Source organism: Aythya ferina, assembly GCF_964211825.1.
Source record: "Aythya ferina genome assembly, chromosome: 4".
NCBI classification, from domain to species: domain Eukaryota; kingdom Metazoa; phylum Chordata; class Aves; order Anseriformes; family Anatidae; genus Aythya; species Aythya ferina.
This window is the reverse complement of record NC_140300.1, coordinates 77,489,595-77,503,585: the sequence shown is the minus strand read 5'-3', so window position 1 is coordinate 77,503,585 and position 13,991 is coordinate 77,489,595. Positions and strand designations below refer to the sequence as shown.

Sequence of the window (13,991 nt, the reverse complement as noted above, 5' to 3'; positions counted from 1 at the left end):
AACAAAGTATAAGGGTTTGCCACTACTGGATGTAGATCCTCAGTGATTTTATTTATGGCCCTCAAATCCTGAACTAGCCTATAGCTTTTTCATCTGCCTTTTTAATTGGCAATATGGGTGCATTGTATTCTGATTTGCATTCAATCAATAATCCATACTGTAAAAATTTATTAATTATCTCTTTAATTCCTTTCCTATCTTCTATCCTCAAAGGATATTACTTAACCTTAACGGGTTTCTCTCCTGGCTTTAATTTAATAATTATTAAGGTCACATTTTTAGCTCTTCCAGGGACTTCGGTAGCCCAAACTCCTGGACATACTTGATCTGTGGTCTCTAAAGGTATTTCACTTTTAGGGTCAGTTTGTATTAGTGCCAAGCTTAACACATTTGTTAGTTGTTCTTCTCCTGTTCTTAATTCCATTTTCCCTTTTTCAAAGACAATTTCTGCTCCTACTTGCTCTAATAAATCTCTACCTAAGAGTGCCCATGAGGAGCTAGGCATATATAAAAATCTGTGTATGCCCCATTGTTTCCCTAACTTGTACTTCAAAGGTTCACAAAAATAAGCCTTTTCGGTTACACCTTGTCCTGGTTTCAGTTAGAACAGAGTTAATTTTCTTCCTAGTAGCTGGGAGAATGCTATGTTTTGGCTTAGGATGAGAAGAGTGCTGATAACACCTTGATGTTTTAATTGTTGCAGAGCAGTGCTTATACCAAGCCAAGGACATCTCAGCTTCTTGTTCTGTCCTGCCAGTGGGCAGGCTGGGGGTGCAGTAAGAGCTGAGAGGGGACAGACCCAGGACAGGTGACCCAAACTAGCCAAAGGGGTATTCCATGCCATCTGACGTCATGCTAAACAATATATAGGGGTGGCTAGCCGGGGGCCGGACTGCTCGGGGTTAAGCTGGGCATCGGTCAGCGGGTGGTGAGCAATTGCATTGTGCATCACTTGTTTGTACACATTATTAGTAGTAGTACTATTATCATCATCATCATCATCATATTATTATTATTATTATTATTATTTTGTCTTATTAAACTGTCTTTATCTCAACTCACAGGCTTCACTTTCCATTTCTCTCCCCCGTCCCAGAGAGGGAGGGGGAGGGTGAGCGAACAGCTGCGTGGTGTTTAGCTGCCGGCCGGGTTAAACCACGACACATCTTTTACCCTAACATAATAATTCTGTGAAGGCATTAATGCTTGATTTAGAACTGAATACGTTGCCCCATATCAATAAGAAATTTCACTTCCATTCCTCCCCTAGCTTCGTTATAACCAGCGGAGGTACTAGGGTAGATTCCCCAGGTCCCTGTTATTCCTGTTGAAATCAGGGGTCTATTATCCTAGGAAAAGGCTAGTCAATTTGTCCTCCGAAGCCAGGTCCAAACCGTTTTGTTTGTTTTATTTATTTATTTATTTATTTATTTATTTATTTATTTATTTATTTTCATTACATTTCAGAGTTGGTCCAAAAATTCCATAGGGGTTTCTTTTAGACCTTGTTGGAAGCATATTCTCAATTCCCATTTCATCCAGATTTTAGTATTTACTTAACCGTTCATAATTTTCAGGATGATTCGGGTCTTAGTGGGGGTCGGTCAGGGGAATGCAATTGTCCACAGTTCCCTGAGCGGTCCCATCGGCAATCTGAGCTCGCACATGAACTCAGGTTGTTTTAAGAGTTAACTGGTTTTCTGTTTCTGTGACAACTCTCTCGGACCCATCATGGTCCCTTTGCCCCAAAGGGCTAACACCCATGATTTTAAGATCTCTGCCTCGGGCAGAGGCAGAACCATTATCATTCCTACATCCTCTTTCCCTGCTCATTCAACTTCAAACACCTTTAACACTTTCAACAACCCTTTTAACACTTCCTTTATCTTTCTCCAGCCTGTACTTCTCTAATGCCATCATCAAAGGCTCAGTCAGGGGCCAACTTAATTCTGTACCTTTTCCCACCAAGATGCTGAAACATCAGTATACAGCATTTCATCCTGTTCTGCTTCTCAAAAAACAACATTAACTGTAGCAAAATATTATAGTTTAAAGTTCCATTTAGGGGCCACTTTTCTCCACATTCCAGCTTATAAAGCGGCCACCACTGATTACGATATTTTATCAATGTTTTCCTGTTCACACTTCCACCGGCAGATCCTCCAATATCCTTCCAATGACTTAAAACACATCCTAACACACTTTTCTTTAAAATTTCACTGCTTGTTTGCCCCCCCATTTTCCAGTTTACAGTTTCAGAATACACATGTTACTTGCAAAAGCGTATCACAAAACGTATCACTCACAAAAATACGGGCACGCAATATCTTTCAGTAGCAATGTCACAAAACTACTATTACCAGCAATATTGCCAAAATCACAATAACAATAGTCAGAGTCAAATTCCACATGCGATAAGTCAGAAAACCGAACTGTGTAACACCGTAACGATATCTCTCTTATAACAATGCCACGAACCTACTATTACCACCAGAAAAATAGCCAAAATCACAGTAACAATAACCAAAGTTAAATACCATACTCCATGAGTCAGAAAACCGAAATAGACAACACAATTCCAGATGGACCTTAAAGCGAGCTCTTTCCTTAAGGTCCCCAAATATACTTATGGTGCTTACCACAAAGTATATACCAAACACTGCCTCGCAGAAGATCACCTTCTGACTTACAGACAGTTCCAGATACAGATGGACCCCAAGGTCCCCAGATATACTTGTGGTACTAACCACAAAGTATATACCAAATACTGTCCTGCAGAAGTCACCTTCCGACTTACTGGACAGTCCCAGATGACCGGTCTACCAGAAAACCAAACCAGAATAAAGAATATACTCACTTACAATGATGGGGTCCTTGTCTGCCTCCGCAGTGATCCGGTGAGTCGAGGAGTCCCTCCGGGAAATCCCGGGGGTACCCTAGGGAGTCCTGTCCCCAGCGGGTCCTGCGGTCCGGCAGAGAGGTCGTCCCATCTGGGGTGCCAGATTGATTCAAAGATCGAAGCCGAAATTCCTTTAAGTGGTATATTCTTTATTGCAGCGCTGGATGCACGATAGGTGGAGAGATCCCCCGTGCATCCAGCGCTGCAATAAAGAATATACCACTTAAAGGAATTTCGGCTTCGATCTTTGAATCAGTAGATTGAAGCATCTGCCTCGGGGGCTGGTAAGCGGCAGAGGTAAGGGAGCAGATGAGAGTAACTTACCTAGTTGTGCTGTGTCTTTGGATGCTGCATCGGCCTATGCGTTTCTTTTTCTTTCACAGGTGTCTCGCACAGGCTCAAAGGAGCAAACTGCACTCTGAAGAGCTGTGTAAGAAGAGGGGCTGGTCATGAGCTGGGTTGGAGCAGAACGACCAAGTAGCACAAGGTGACTATGAAAGGTGTCCGTCTTGCTTTGCAGGTGCCGTGGCAGGCTCTCCACAGAAGTGGATAAGGATATGAGATAAGGCCAGAGAGCGACAAGGAGCGGCACGTGCAGGGATGGTTTTGAAGCGCTGCGGTGGCTTACTCTTCTGTTCATCAGGTGCCACAGGCAAGGTGGGTTGTAACATCAGTCGTTATATTTGCATGAAAGCAGTTCACTTGAATGCCACAGTGCATCTGAGTAGGGTGTTCTAGCAGAACAAGCTTGTCTGGCACAGCGGTGCCTGATGGCAGTGTGTTTCCTCAGGTGAAGAGGTGCCTGAAGCCCCATCCTATCTAGCCTGCACACAATTATCTGAGAATGAAAGCTGCTTTCCAGTAATTCAGAAAGCCAAGTTACGTCTCAGCCTTGAGCATCTCGGGCTTTTGGGCCTGTCTGTAACATTTGGCACCAGCACTAATACTTTTTTTGGCATATGTTTAGCGTTTGGGGCCTGTGTCTGGGATTTGGGCCCTGTCTCGAACCACTGGGGCTTTGTCCTGGGTTTTGGAGCCTGCCTCTAGAGTTCAGGGCCTGTGATTAGGCTTTTGGGGTCTGTGTCTGGGGGCCGGTATCTGGGGGCAAGGGGGGAGCTGCTTGTAGACCCTTGGGGCCAGCATTGAGGGGGTTGGGAGCTGACTCTACACCTTTGGGGCCTGCTTCTGGGGGCGGGGGGGGGGTTGAGACCAGCATCTGGGGGAGGGGTGGGAGCTCTTTGTATTCCTTTGGAGCCTGTGTCGGGGGGCGGGGGGGAGGGGGAAGGGGAGGGTTGGTTGGGAGGTGCTTGTACACTGTTGGAGCCTGGGTTGAGGGAGGAGGTTTGGAGCTGCTTCTACACCTTTGGGCCTGGCATCGGGGGTAGGGGGTTGGGTGCTGGTTGTAGGGGCCTGTGTTTGGGGGGGGGGGCTTGGGACCTGCGTCTGGGGGAGGGGTGGGAGCTGCTTGTACACCTTTGGGGCCTGCATGTGTGGGGGGTCAGGGCCTGTGTCTAGCGGGCCGGGAACTGCTTGTACAATGTAGGAATCTGTTTCTGCAGGGTGGCTGGGAGCTGTTTGTACAACTTTGGGGCCAGCATCTGGGGGTGGCTGGGAGCTGCCTGTACACTGTAGGGGCCTGTGTTTGTGGGGGGCTTGGGGGCCTCCCTCGGGGGGGGGGGGGGAGGATTGGGAGCTGCTTGTATAGGGTAGGGGGCCTGCCTGGCAGGGGTTGCGAGCTGCTTGTAGAATTTGGGTCGCTGTGTCTGGGGGGGCGGTTGGGGCCTGTGTCTCAGGGGTGTTGGGAACTGGTTGTACACCTTTGGGTCATGTCTTTGGGGGGAGCTACTTGTACACTTTTGGGGTCTGTATTTGAGGGGGGTTGGGAGCTGCTTGTGCACTTTTGGACCTATGTTTAGGCTGGTTGGGAGTTGCTCATGCATTCTAGGTGCCTCCCTTTTGAGAAGGGTTGGGGCCTGCATCTGTGGGTGGTTGGGAGCTGCTTGTACACTATAGGGGCCATGGTCTTGGAGGGGGGTCTGGGCTGTTTATACACCTCTGTGGCCTGTGTTTGGGGGGGGGGGGGGTGGGCCTGTGCCTGGGGAAGTTGGGAGCTGTTTGTTCACTCTAGGAGCCTCCATTTGGGGGTCTTTGGGGCCTCCCTTTGAGGGGGAGGGAGTTGGGAGTTGGTTGTACACCTCTGCATCCCGTGTCTTGGGGAGGGGGGGGGGAGTGGGACCGGTCTCTGAAGGGGCGGGTTGTGAGCTGCTTGTACACCTGTGTCGGGGGGAGGGTAGGGAGGTTGGCGGGGGTCGGGTCCGGGTCTTGGGCCAGTGTCTGGGTGGAGTCCAGTTCTTGGGAGGGGGTGGTGGGGTAGGAGCTGCTTGTGGGCAGTTGGGGTCTGCATCTGGGTGTGGTTGGTGCCTGCTTCTGTTGGCAGTTTGGGGCCTGCTTGTAGACTTGTGCAGCCTGGGTTTGGGGGCTTTTCTGTAACGTTTGGGGCCTGCATTTTTGCTTTGGGATGCATCTTGAGCTTTTGAGGCCTAGCAGTAGCATTTGGGGCCTGCATCTGGGGCTTTTCTGTAGCATTTTGGTTGCGTATTTGTGATTTGGGGCCTGTATCGTGGGTTTTGCCTTTTTTGTAGTTTCCATCTTTGTGTGTGTGTGTTTCGTTGTTGGTTGTCTGGGGTTAGGGGCAGTTTGGGGTTTGGATTAAGGTCCGTGTCATTAGCGTTAGGGGGTTGATAATAAGGGTTAGGGTTGTGGTTAGAGTTGTTAGGTGTAAGGGGAATAAGGATTTCAGGGTAAGGGGATCAAGGTTGTGGGAATAAAAATGTTGTTTTTGCGCAGTTACATCCTGTAGAGGGAAGGAAGGTGGTATTGAGATATGCTTGCAGTGATAAGACAGCTTAACAGTGTGAAATGAGTTCATCTGATTCGTGTCAATATGGAACAATGCTAGGGCCGCATGATATGATGAAAAGTCTGAGAAAACCAGAGTGGTTAATATATATAGTTCTTGAATCTTGCAAAGGAATGGTCCAGCAATTCGGGTCAATAGGGGATAAGAGAACAAAGGGGTTTCAGAATAACTGCTAACTATTACAACTGTTGCATGGGACACTATGCAAGTGTCTGCCATCCAGCCAAGATGGACAAAGGAGATGGACAAGAGAAAAGCCTGGGAGGAAGACTACGAGCCTTCAGTACGAGCGGCCCCCAGAGGGACCACCGGAGACTGATAACGCCTGCACCAGTGGGAGGGTTTGGATTCTGGGAACTAATTAGAATAACCCTGCCTTTTGTAGAAGTAGTAATGAATATGTATTAGCCTAGCAGCATAAAAACCAGCCGCCTAATGTAACTTGTGTGTGTCTTGGTGGAGCAGAGACTCCTGGCGCACCCAGCGCTGCTTGCTTACCTCTATTCATTTAATAAATTGTAAATTTCAATTGCAATCCTATTTGGGACCCAGTCATTTATTACAAGTGGGCTCTCGTCCGGGAGGGCTTTGGTTCCTGATTTCTGGTTTGATCTAGGAGAGGCACCCCCACCATTTGGTGGCTGCTGTTTGAGTCAGGTCGGAACTAATGGCATCTTAAACCTGAATAAAGGTAAGCAAAGTTTCTGATTCTTTTTTTCAGCTCCCTTGCCAGCTGCAGCACTATATTTTGCCCATAATTGTGTGTGTGAAGATCCGAACGAAGATGACGGAGTCGTAAGCATTTAAAGCGTATACCGTTCGGTTGGGTGGGGTTCGGTTGCCTGTGTGTGTAAGAGTGTGACTGAGATGGAACTTAGTTCTGAAGCGATTGTGGAGATCTTCTAACCGCGGTTCCAATCTCCCGTGAGGGACTTGGCCGGTGAAGGACCGAAGGGATTCCTATAGGATTTGTGGGTGTGTGATAGGTCCTCGACCCCCTGCAAGACACTCTTACTAAGGTAACCAAGGGCTATGGGAATTGCCATAGTAAAATTCCTAGATGGGTCAGACAAAATCAAAGACCAGAGACCAGAAGAAAGGGAGCAAATTACCAGTGTTTCCTCAGGTGAAGAGGTGCCTGAAGCCCCATCCTATCTAGCCTGCACACAATTATCTGAGAATGAAAGCTGCTTTCCAGTAATTCAGAAAGCCAAGTTACGTCTCAGCCTTGAGCATCTCGGGCTTTTGGGCCTGTCTGTAACATTTGGCACCAGCACTAATACTTTTTTTGGCATATGTTTAGCGTTTGGGGCCTGTGTCTGGGATTTGGGCCCTGTCTTGAACCACTGGGGCTTTGTCCTGGGTTTTGGAGCCTGCCTCTAGAGTTCAGGGCCTGTGATTAGGCTTTTGGGGTCTGTGTCTGGGGGCCGGTATCTGGGGGCAAGGGGGGAGCTGCTTGTAGACCCTTGGGGCCGGCATTGAGGGGGTTGGGAGCTGACTCTACACCTTTGGGGCCTGCTTCTGGGGGCGGGGGGGGGGTTGAGACCAGCATCTGGGGGAGGGGTGGGAGCTCTTTGTATTCCTTTGGAGCCTGTGTCGGGGGGCGGGGGGGGGGGGGGAAGGGGAGGGTTGGTTGGGAGGTGCTTGTACACTGTTGGAGCCTGGGTTGAGGGAGGAGGTTTGGAGCTGCTTCTACACCTTTGGGCCTGGCATCGGGGGTAGGGGGTTGGGTGCTGGTTGTAGGGGCCTGTGTTTGGGGGGGGGGGCTTGGGACCTGCGTCTGGGGGAGGGGTGGGAGCTGCTTGTACACCTTTGGGGCCTGCATGTGTGGGGGGTCAGGGCCTGTGTCTAGCGGGCCGGGAACTGCTTGTACAATGTAGGAATCTGTTTCTGCAGGGTGGCTGGGAGCTGTTTGTACAACTTTGGGGCCAGCATCTGGGGGTGGCTGGGAGCTGCCTGTACACTGTAGGGGCCTGTGTTTGTGGGGGGCTTGGGGGCCTCCCTCGGGGGGGGGGGGGGAGGGTTGGGAGCTGCTTGTATAGGGTAGGGGGCCTGCCTGGCAGGGGTTGCGAGCTGCTTGTAGAATTTGGGTCGCTGTGTCTGGGGGGGCGGTTGGGGCCTGTGTCTCAGGGGTGTTGGGAACTGGTTGTACACCTTTGGGTCCTGTCTCTGGGGGGGGAGCTACTTGTACACTTTTGGGGTCTGTATTTGAGGGGGGTTGGGAGCTGCTTGTGCACTTTTGGACCTATGTTTAGGCTGGTTGGGAGTTGCTCATGCATTCTAGGTGCCTCCCTTTTGAGAAGGGTTGGGGCCTGCATCTGTGGGTGGTTGGGAGCTGCTTGTACACTATAGGGGCCATGGTCTTGGAGGGGGGTCTGGGCTGTTTATACACCTCTGTGGCCTGTGTTTGGGGGGGGGGGGGGGTGGGCCTGTGCCTGGGGAAGTTGGGAGCTGTTTGTTCACTCTAGGAGCCTCCATTTGGGGGTCTTTGGGGCCTCCCTTTGAGGGGGAGGGAGTTGGGAGTTGGTTGTACACCTCTGCATCCCGTGTCTTGGGGGGGGTGGGGGGAGTGGGACCGGTCTCTGAAGGGGCGGGTTGTGAGCTGCTTGTACACCTGTGTCGGGGGGAGGGTAGGGAGGTTGGCGGGGGTCGGGTCTGGGTCTTGGGCCAGTGTCTGGGTGGAGTCCAGTTCTTGGGAGGGGGTGGTGGGGTAGGAGCTGCTTGTGGGCAGTTGGGGTCTGCATCTGGGTGTGGTTGGTGCCTGCTTCTGTTGGCAGTTTGGGGCCTGCTTGTAGACTTGTGCAGCCTGGGTTTGGGGGCTTTTCTGTAACGTTTGGGGCCTGCATTTTTGCTTTGGGATGCATCTTGAGCTTTTGAGGCCTAGCAGTAGCATTTGGGGCCTGCATCTGGGGCTTTTCTGTAGCATTTTGGTTGCGTATTTGTGATTTGGGGCCTGTATCGTGGGTTTTGCCTTTTTTGTAGTTTCCATCTTTGTGTGTGTGTGTTTCGTTGTTGGTTGTCTGGGGTTAGGGGCAGTTTGGGGTTTGGATTAAGGTCCGTGTCATTAGCGTTAGGGGGTTGATAATAAGGGTTAGGGTTGTGGTTAGAGTTGTTAGGTGTAAGGGGAATAAGGATTTCAGGGTAAGGGGATCAAGGTTGTGGGAATAAAAATGTTGTTTTTGCGCAGTTACATCCTGTAGAGGGAAGGAAGGTGGTATTGAGATATGCTTGCAGTGATAAGACAGCTTAACAGTGTGAAATGAGTTCATCTGATTCGTGTCAATATGGAACAATGCTAGGGCCGCATGATATGATGAAAAGTCTGAGAAAACCAGAGTGGTTAATATATATAGTTCTTGAATCTTGCAAAGGAATGGTCCAGCAATTCGGGTCAATAGGGGATAAGAGAACAAAGGGGTTTCAGAATAACTGCTAACTATTACAACTGTTGCATGGGACACTATGCAAGTGTCTGCCATCCAGCCAAGATGGACAAAGGAGATGGACAAGAGAAAAGCCTGGGAGGAAGACTACGAGCCTTCAGTACGAGCGGCCCCCAGAGGGACCACCGGAGACTGATAACGCCTGCACCAGTGGGAGGGTTTGGATTCTGGGAACTAATTAGAATAACCCTGCCTTTTGTAGAAGTAGTAATGAATATGTATTAGCCTAGCAGCATAAAAACCAGCCGCCTAATGTAACTTGTGTGTGTCTTGGTGGAGCAGAGACTCCTGGCGCACCCAGCGCTGCTTGCTTACCTCTATTCATTTAATAAATTGTAAATTTCAATTGCAATCCTATTTGGGACCCAGTCATTTATTACAAGTGGGCTCTCGTCCGGGAGGGCTTTGGTTCCTGATTTCTGGTTTGATCTAGGAGAGGCACCCCCACCATTTGGTGGCTGCTGTTTGAGTCAGGTCGGAACTAATGGCATCTTAAACCTGAATAAAGGTAAGCAAAGTTTCTGATTCTTTTTTTCAGCTCCCTTGCCAGCTGCAGCACTATATTTTGCCCATAATTGTGTGTGTGAAGATCCGAACGAAGATGACGGAGTCGTAAGCATTTAAAGCGTATACCGTTCGGTTGGGTGGGGTTCGGTTGCCTGTGTGTGTAAGAGTGTGACTGAGATGGAACTTAGTTCTGAAGCGATTGTGGAGGTCTTCTAACCGCGGTTCCAATCTCCCGTGAGGGACTTGGCCGGTGAAGGACCGAAGGGATTCCTATAGGATTTGTGGGTGTGTGATAGGTCCTCGACCCCCTGCAAGACACTCTTACTAAGGTAACCAAGGGCTATGGGAATTGCCATAGTAAAATTCCTAGATGGGTCAGACAAAATCAAAGACCAGAGACCAGAAGAAAGGGAGCAAATTACCAGTGTTTCCTCAGGTGAAGAGGTGCCTGAAGCCCCATCCTATCTAGCCTGCACACAATTATCTGAGAATGAAAGCTGCTTTCCAGTAATTCAGAAAGCCAAGTTACGTCTCAGCCTTGAGCATCTCGGGCTTTTGGGCCTGTCTGTAACATTTGGCACCAGCACTAATACTTTTTTTGGCATATGTTTAGCGTTTGGGGCCTGTGTCTGGGATTTGGGCCCTGTCTCGAACCACTGGGGCTTTGTCCTGGGTTTTGGAGCCTGCCTCTAGAGTTCAGGGCCTGTGATTAGGCTTTTGGGGTCTGTGTCTGGGGGCCGGTATCTGGGGGCAAGGGGGGAGCTGCTTGTAGACCCTTGGGGCCGGCATTGAGGGGGTTGGGAGCTGACTCTACACCTTTGGGGCCTGCTTCTGGGGGCGGGGGGGGGGTTGAGACCAGCATCTGGGGGAGGGGTGGGAGCTCTTTGTATTCCTTTGGAGCCTGTGTCGGGGGGCGGGGGGGGGGGGGGGGAAGGGGAGGGTTGGTTGGGAGGTGCTTGTACACTGTTGGAGCCTGGGTTGAGGGAGGAGGTTTGGAGCTGCTTCTACACCTTTGGGCCTGGCATCGGGGGTAGGGGGTTGGGTGCTGGTTGTAGGGGCCTGTGTTTGGGGGGGGGGGCTTGGGACCTGCGTCTGGGGGAGGGGTGGGAGCTGCTTGTACACCTTTGGGGCCTGCATGTGTGGGGGGTCAGGGCCTGTGTCTAGCAGGCTGGGAACTGCTTGTACAATGTAGGAATCTGTTTCTGCAGGGTGGCTGGGAGCTGTTTGTACAACTTTGGGGCCAGCATCTGGGGGTGGCTGGGAGCTGCCTGTACACTGTAGGGGCCTGTGTTTGTGGGGGGCTTGGGGGCCTCCCTCGGGGGGGGGGGGGGAGGGTTGGGAGCTGCTTGTATAGGGTAGGGGGCCTGCCTGGCAGGGGTTGGGAGCTGCTTGTAGAATTTGGGTCGCTGTGTCTGGGGGGGCGGTTGGGGCCTGTGTCTCAGGGGTGTTGGGAACTGGTTGTACACCTTTGGGTCCTGTCTCTGGGGGGGGAGCTACTTGTACACTTTTGGGGTCTGTATTTGAGGGGGGTTGGGAGCTGCTTGTGCACTTTTGGACCTATGTTTAGGCTGGTTGGGAGTTGCTCATGCATTCTAGGTGCCTCCCTTTTGAGAAGGGTTGGGGCCTGCATCTGTGGGTGGTTGGGAGCTGCTTGTACACTATAGGGGCCATGGTCTTGGAGGGGGGTCTGGGCTGTTTATACACCTCTGTGGCCTGTGTTTGGGGGGGGGGGGGGGGTGGGCCTGTGCCTGGGGAAGTTGGGAGCTGTTTGTTCACTCTAGGAGCCTCCATTTGGGGGTCTTTGGGGCCTCCCTTTGAGGGGGAGGGAGTTGGGAGTTGGTTGTACACCTCTGCATCCCGTGTCTTGGGGGGGGTGGGGGGAGTGGGACCGGTCTCTGAAGGGGCGGGTTGTGAGCTGCTTGTACACCTGTGTCGGGGGGAGGGTAGGGAGGTTGGCGGGGGTCGGGTCCGGGTCTTGGGCCAGTGTCTGGGTGGAGTCCAGTTCTTGGGAGGGGGTGGTGGGGTAGGAGCTGCTTGTGGGCAGTTGGGGTCTGCATCTGGGTGTGGTTGGTGCCTGCTTCTGTTGGCAGTTTGGGGCCTGCTTGTAGACTTGTGCAGCCTGGGTTTGGGGGCTTTTCTGTAACGTTTGGGGCCTGCATTTTTGCTTTGGGATGCATCTTGAGCTTTTGAGGCCTAGCAGTAGCATTTGGGGCCTGCATCTGGGGCTTTTCTGTAGCATTTTGGTTGCGTATTTGTGATTTGGGGCCTGTATCGTGGGTTTTGCCTTTTTTGTAGTTTCCATCTTTGTGTGTGTGTATTTCGTTGTTGGTTGTCTGGGGTTAGGGGCAGTTTGGGGTTTGGATTAAGGTCCGTGTCATTAGCGTTAGGGGGTTGATAATAAGGGTTAGGGTTGTGGTTAGAGTTGTTAGGTGTAAGGGGAATAAGGATTTCAGGGTAAGGGGATCAAGGTTGTGGGAATAAAAATGTTGTTTTTGCGCAGTTACATCCTGTAGAGGGAAGGAAGGTGGTATTGAGATATGCTTGCAGTGATAAGACAGCTTAACAGTGTGAAATGAGTTCATCTGATTTGTGTCAATATGGAACAATGCTAGGGCCGCATGATATGATGAAAAGTCTGAGAAAACCAGAGTGGTTAATATATATAGTTCTTGAATCTTGCAAAGGAATGGTCCAGCAATTCGGGTCAATAGGGGATAAGAGAACAAAGGGGTTTCAGAATAACTGCTAACTATTACAACTGTTGCATGGGACACTATGCAAGTGTCTGCCATCCAGCCAAGATGGACAAAGGAGATGGACAAGAGAAAAGCCTGGGAGGAAGACTACGAGCCTTCAGTACGAGCGGCCCCCAGAGGGACCACCGGAGACTGATAACGCCTGCACCAGTGGGAGGGTTTGGATTCTGGGAACTAATTAGAATAACCCTGCCTTTTGTAGAAGTAGTAATGAATATGTATTAGCCTAGCAGCATAAAAACCAGCCGCCTGATGTAACTTGTGTGCGTCTTGGTGGAGCAGAGACTCCTGGCGCACCCAGCGCTGCTTGCTTACCTCTATTCATTTAATAAATTGTAAATTTCAATTGCAATCCTATTTGGGACCCAGTCATTTATTACAAGTGGGCGCTCGTCCGGGAGGGCTTTGGTTCCTGATTTCTGGTTTGATCTAGGAGAGGCACCCCCACCATTTGGTGGCTGCTGTTTGAGTCAGGTCGGAACTAATGGCATCTTGAACCTGAATAAAGGTAAGCAACGTTTCTGATTCTTTTTTTCAGCTCCCTTGCCAGCTGCAGCACTATATTTTGCCCGTAACTGTGTGTGTGAAGATCCGAACGAAGATGACGGAGTCGTAAGCATTTAAAGCGTATACCGTTCGGTTGGGTGGGGTTCGGTTGCCTGTGTGTGTAAGAGTGTGACTGAGATGGAACTTAGTTCTGAAGCGATTGTGGAGGTCTTCTAACCGCAGTTCCAATCTCCCGCGAGGGACTTGGCCGGTGAAGGACCGAAGGGATTCCTATAGGATTTGTGGGTGTGTGATAGGTCCTCGACCCCCTGCAAGACACTCTTACTAAGGTAACCAAGGGCTGTGGGAATTGCCAGAGTAAAATTCCTAGATGGGTCAGACAAAATCGAAGACCAGAGACCAGAAGAAAGGGAGCAAATTACCAGTCATACCACCAGAAAGTCCATTAGGAATAACGATTCGAAATTGGAATGATAGGGACCCCAGAAAAGGAAAAAGTAAATTAAAAATGGTCCAGTATTGTGTGACAGAATGGCCAAAGGAGCCTTTAAGACTACATGTCTTTTGGCCTGTTTTTGGATCCTTCGAAGACTGGATTTGCCAGGCCTTAAATATCCATGTTAATTCAAAGGAACCTTTTAGCCAGGAAGAAAGTGATTATGCAGGATTATGGATCAGGAAGACTTCAGGTCCTTTTCCAGCCTCAATATTTACACTAAAAGCAGGTAAGAAATTTGAAGAACAAGAAGAACATGAAAAAGAAAAAGAAGATAAACGTGAGCCGTTGGATAAGCTCCCACCTCCATATCCTAACAATCCACCCCCGGCGGCTCCCCCTCCGGTGGCTGTGGCATCGCCACCAGTACCACCGTTGCCCCAGCTTCCACCACCAACAGCACCAGAATTAGACCGACCTCCGGCCGCATGCAGGAGAAGTAGGACGGACGTATCTGAGAGGG

The 13,991-nt window shown here is 50.4% G+C and overlaps 2 long non-coding RNA genes across 2 annotated transcripts in view; one reads left to right on the top strand and one right to left on the bottom strand.

Annotated features, from left to right (window-relative positions):
- Window positions 1-13,991, bottom strand: part of LOC311436320 — a 262,812-nt gene that overhangs the window by 154,781 nt on the left and 94,040 nt on the right. The window lies entirely within an intron of this gene.
- LOC311436316 lies at window positions 3,283-6,359 on the top strand. The gene is made up of 3 exons (XR_014692750.1): window positions 3,283-3,329; window positions 3,420-3,556; window positions 6,029-6,359. It is a non-coding gene; the product is annotated as an uncharacterized lncRNA (long non-coding RNA).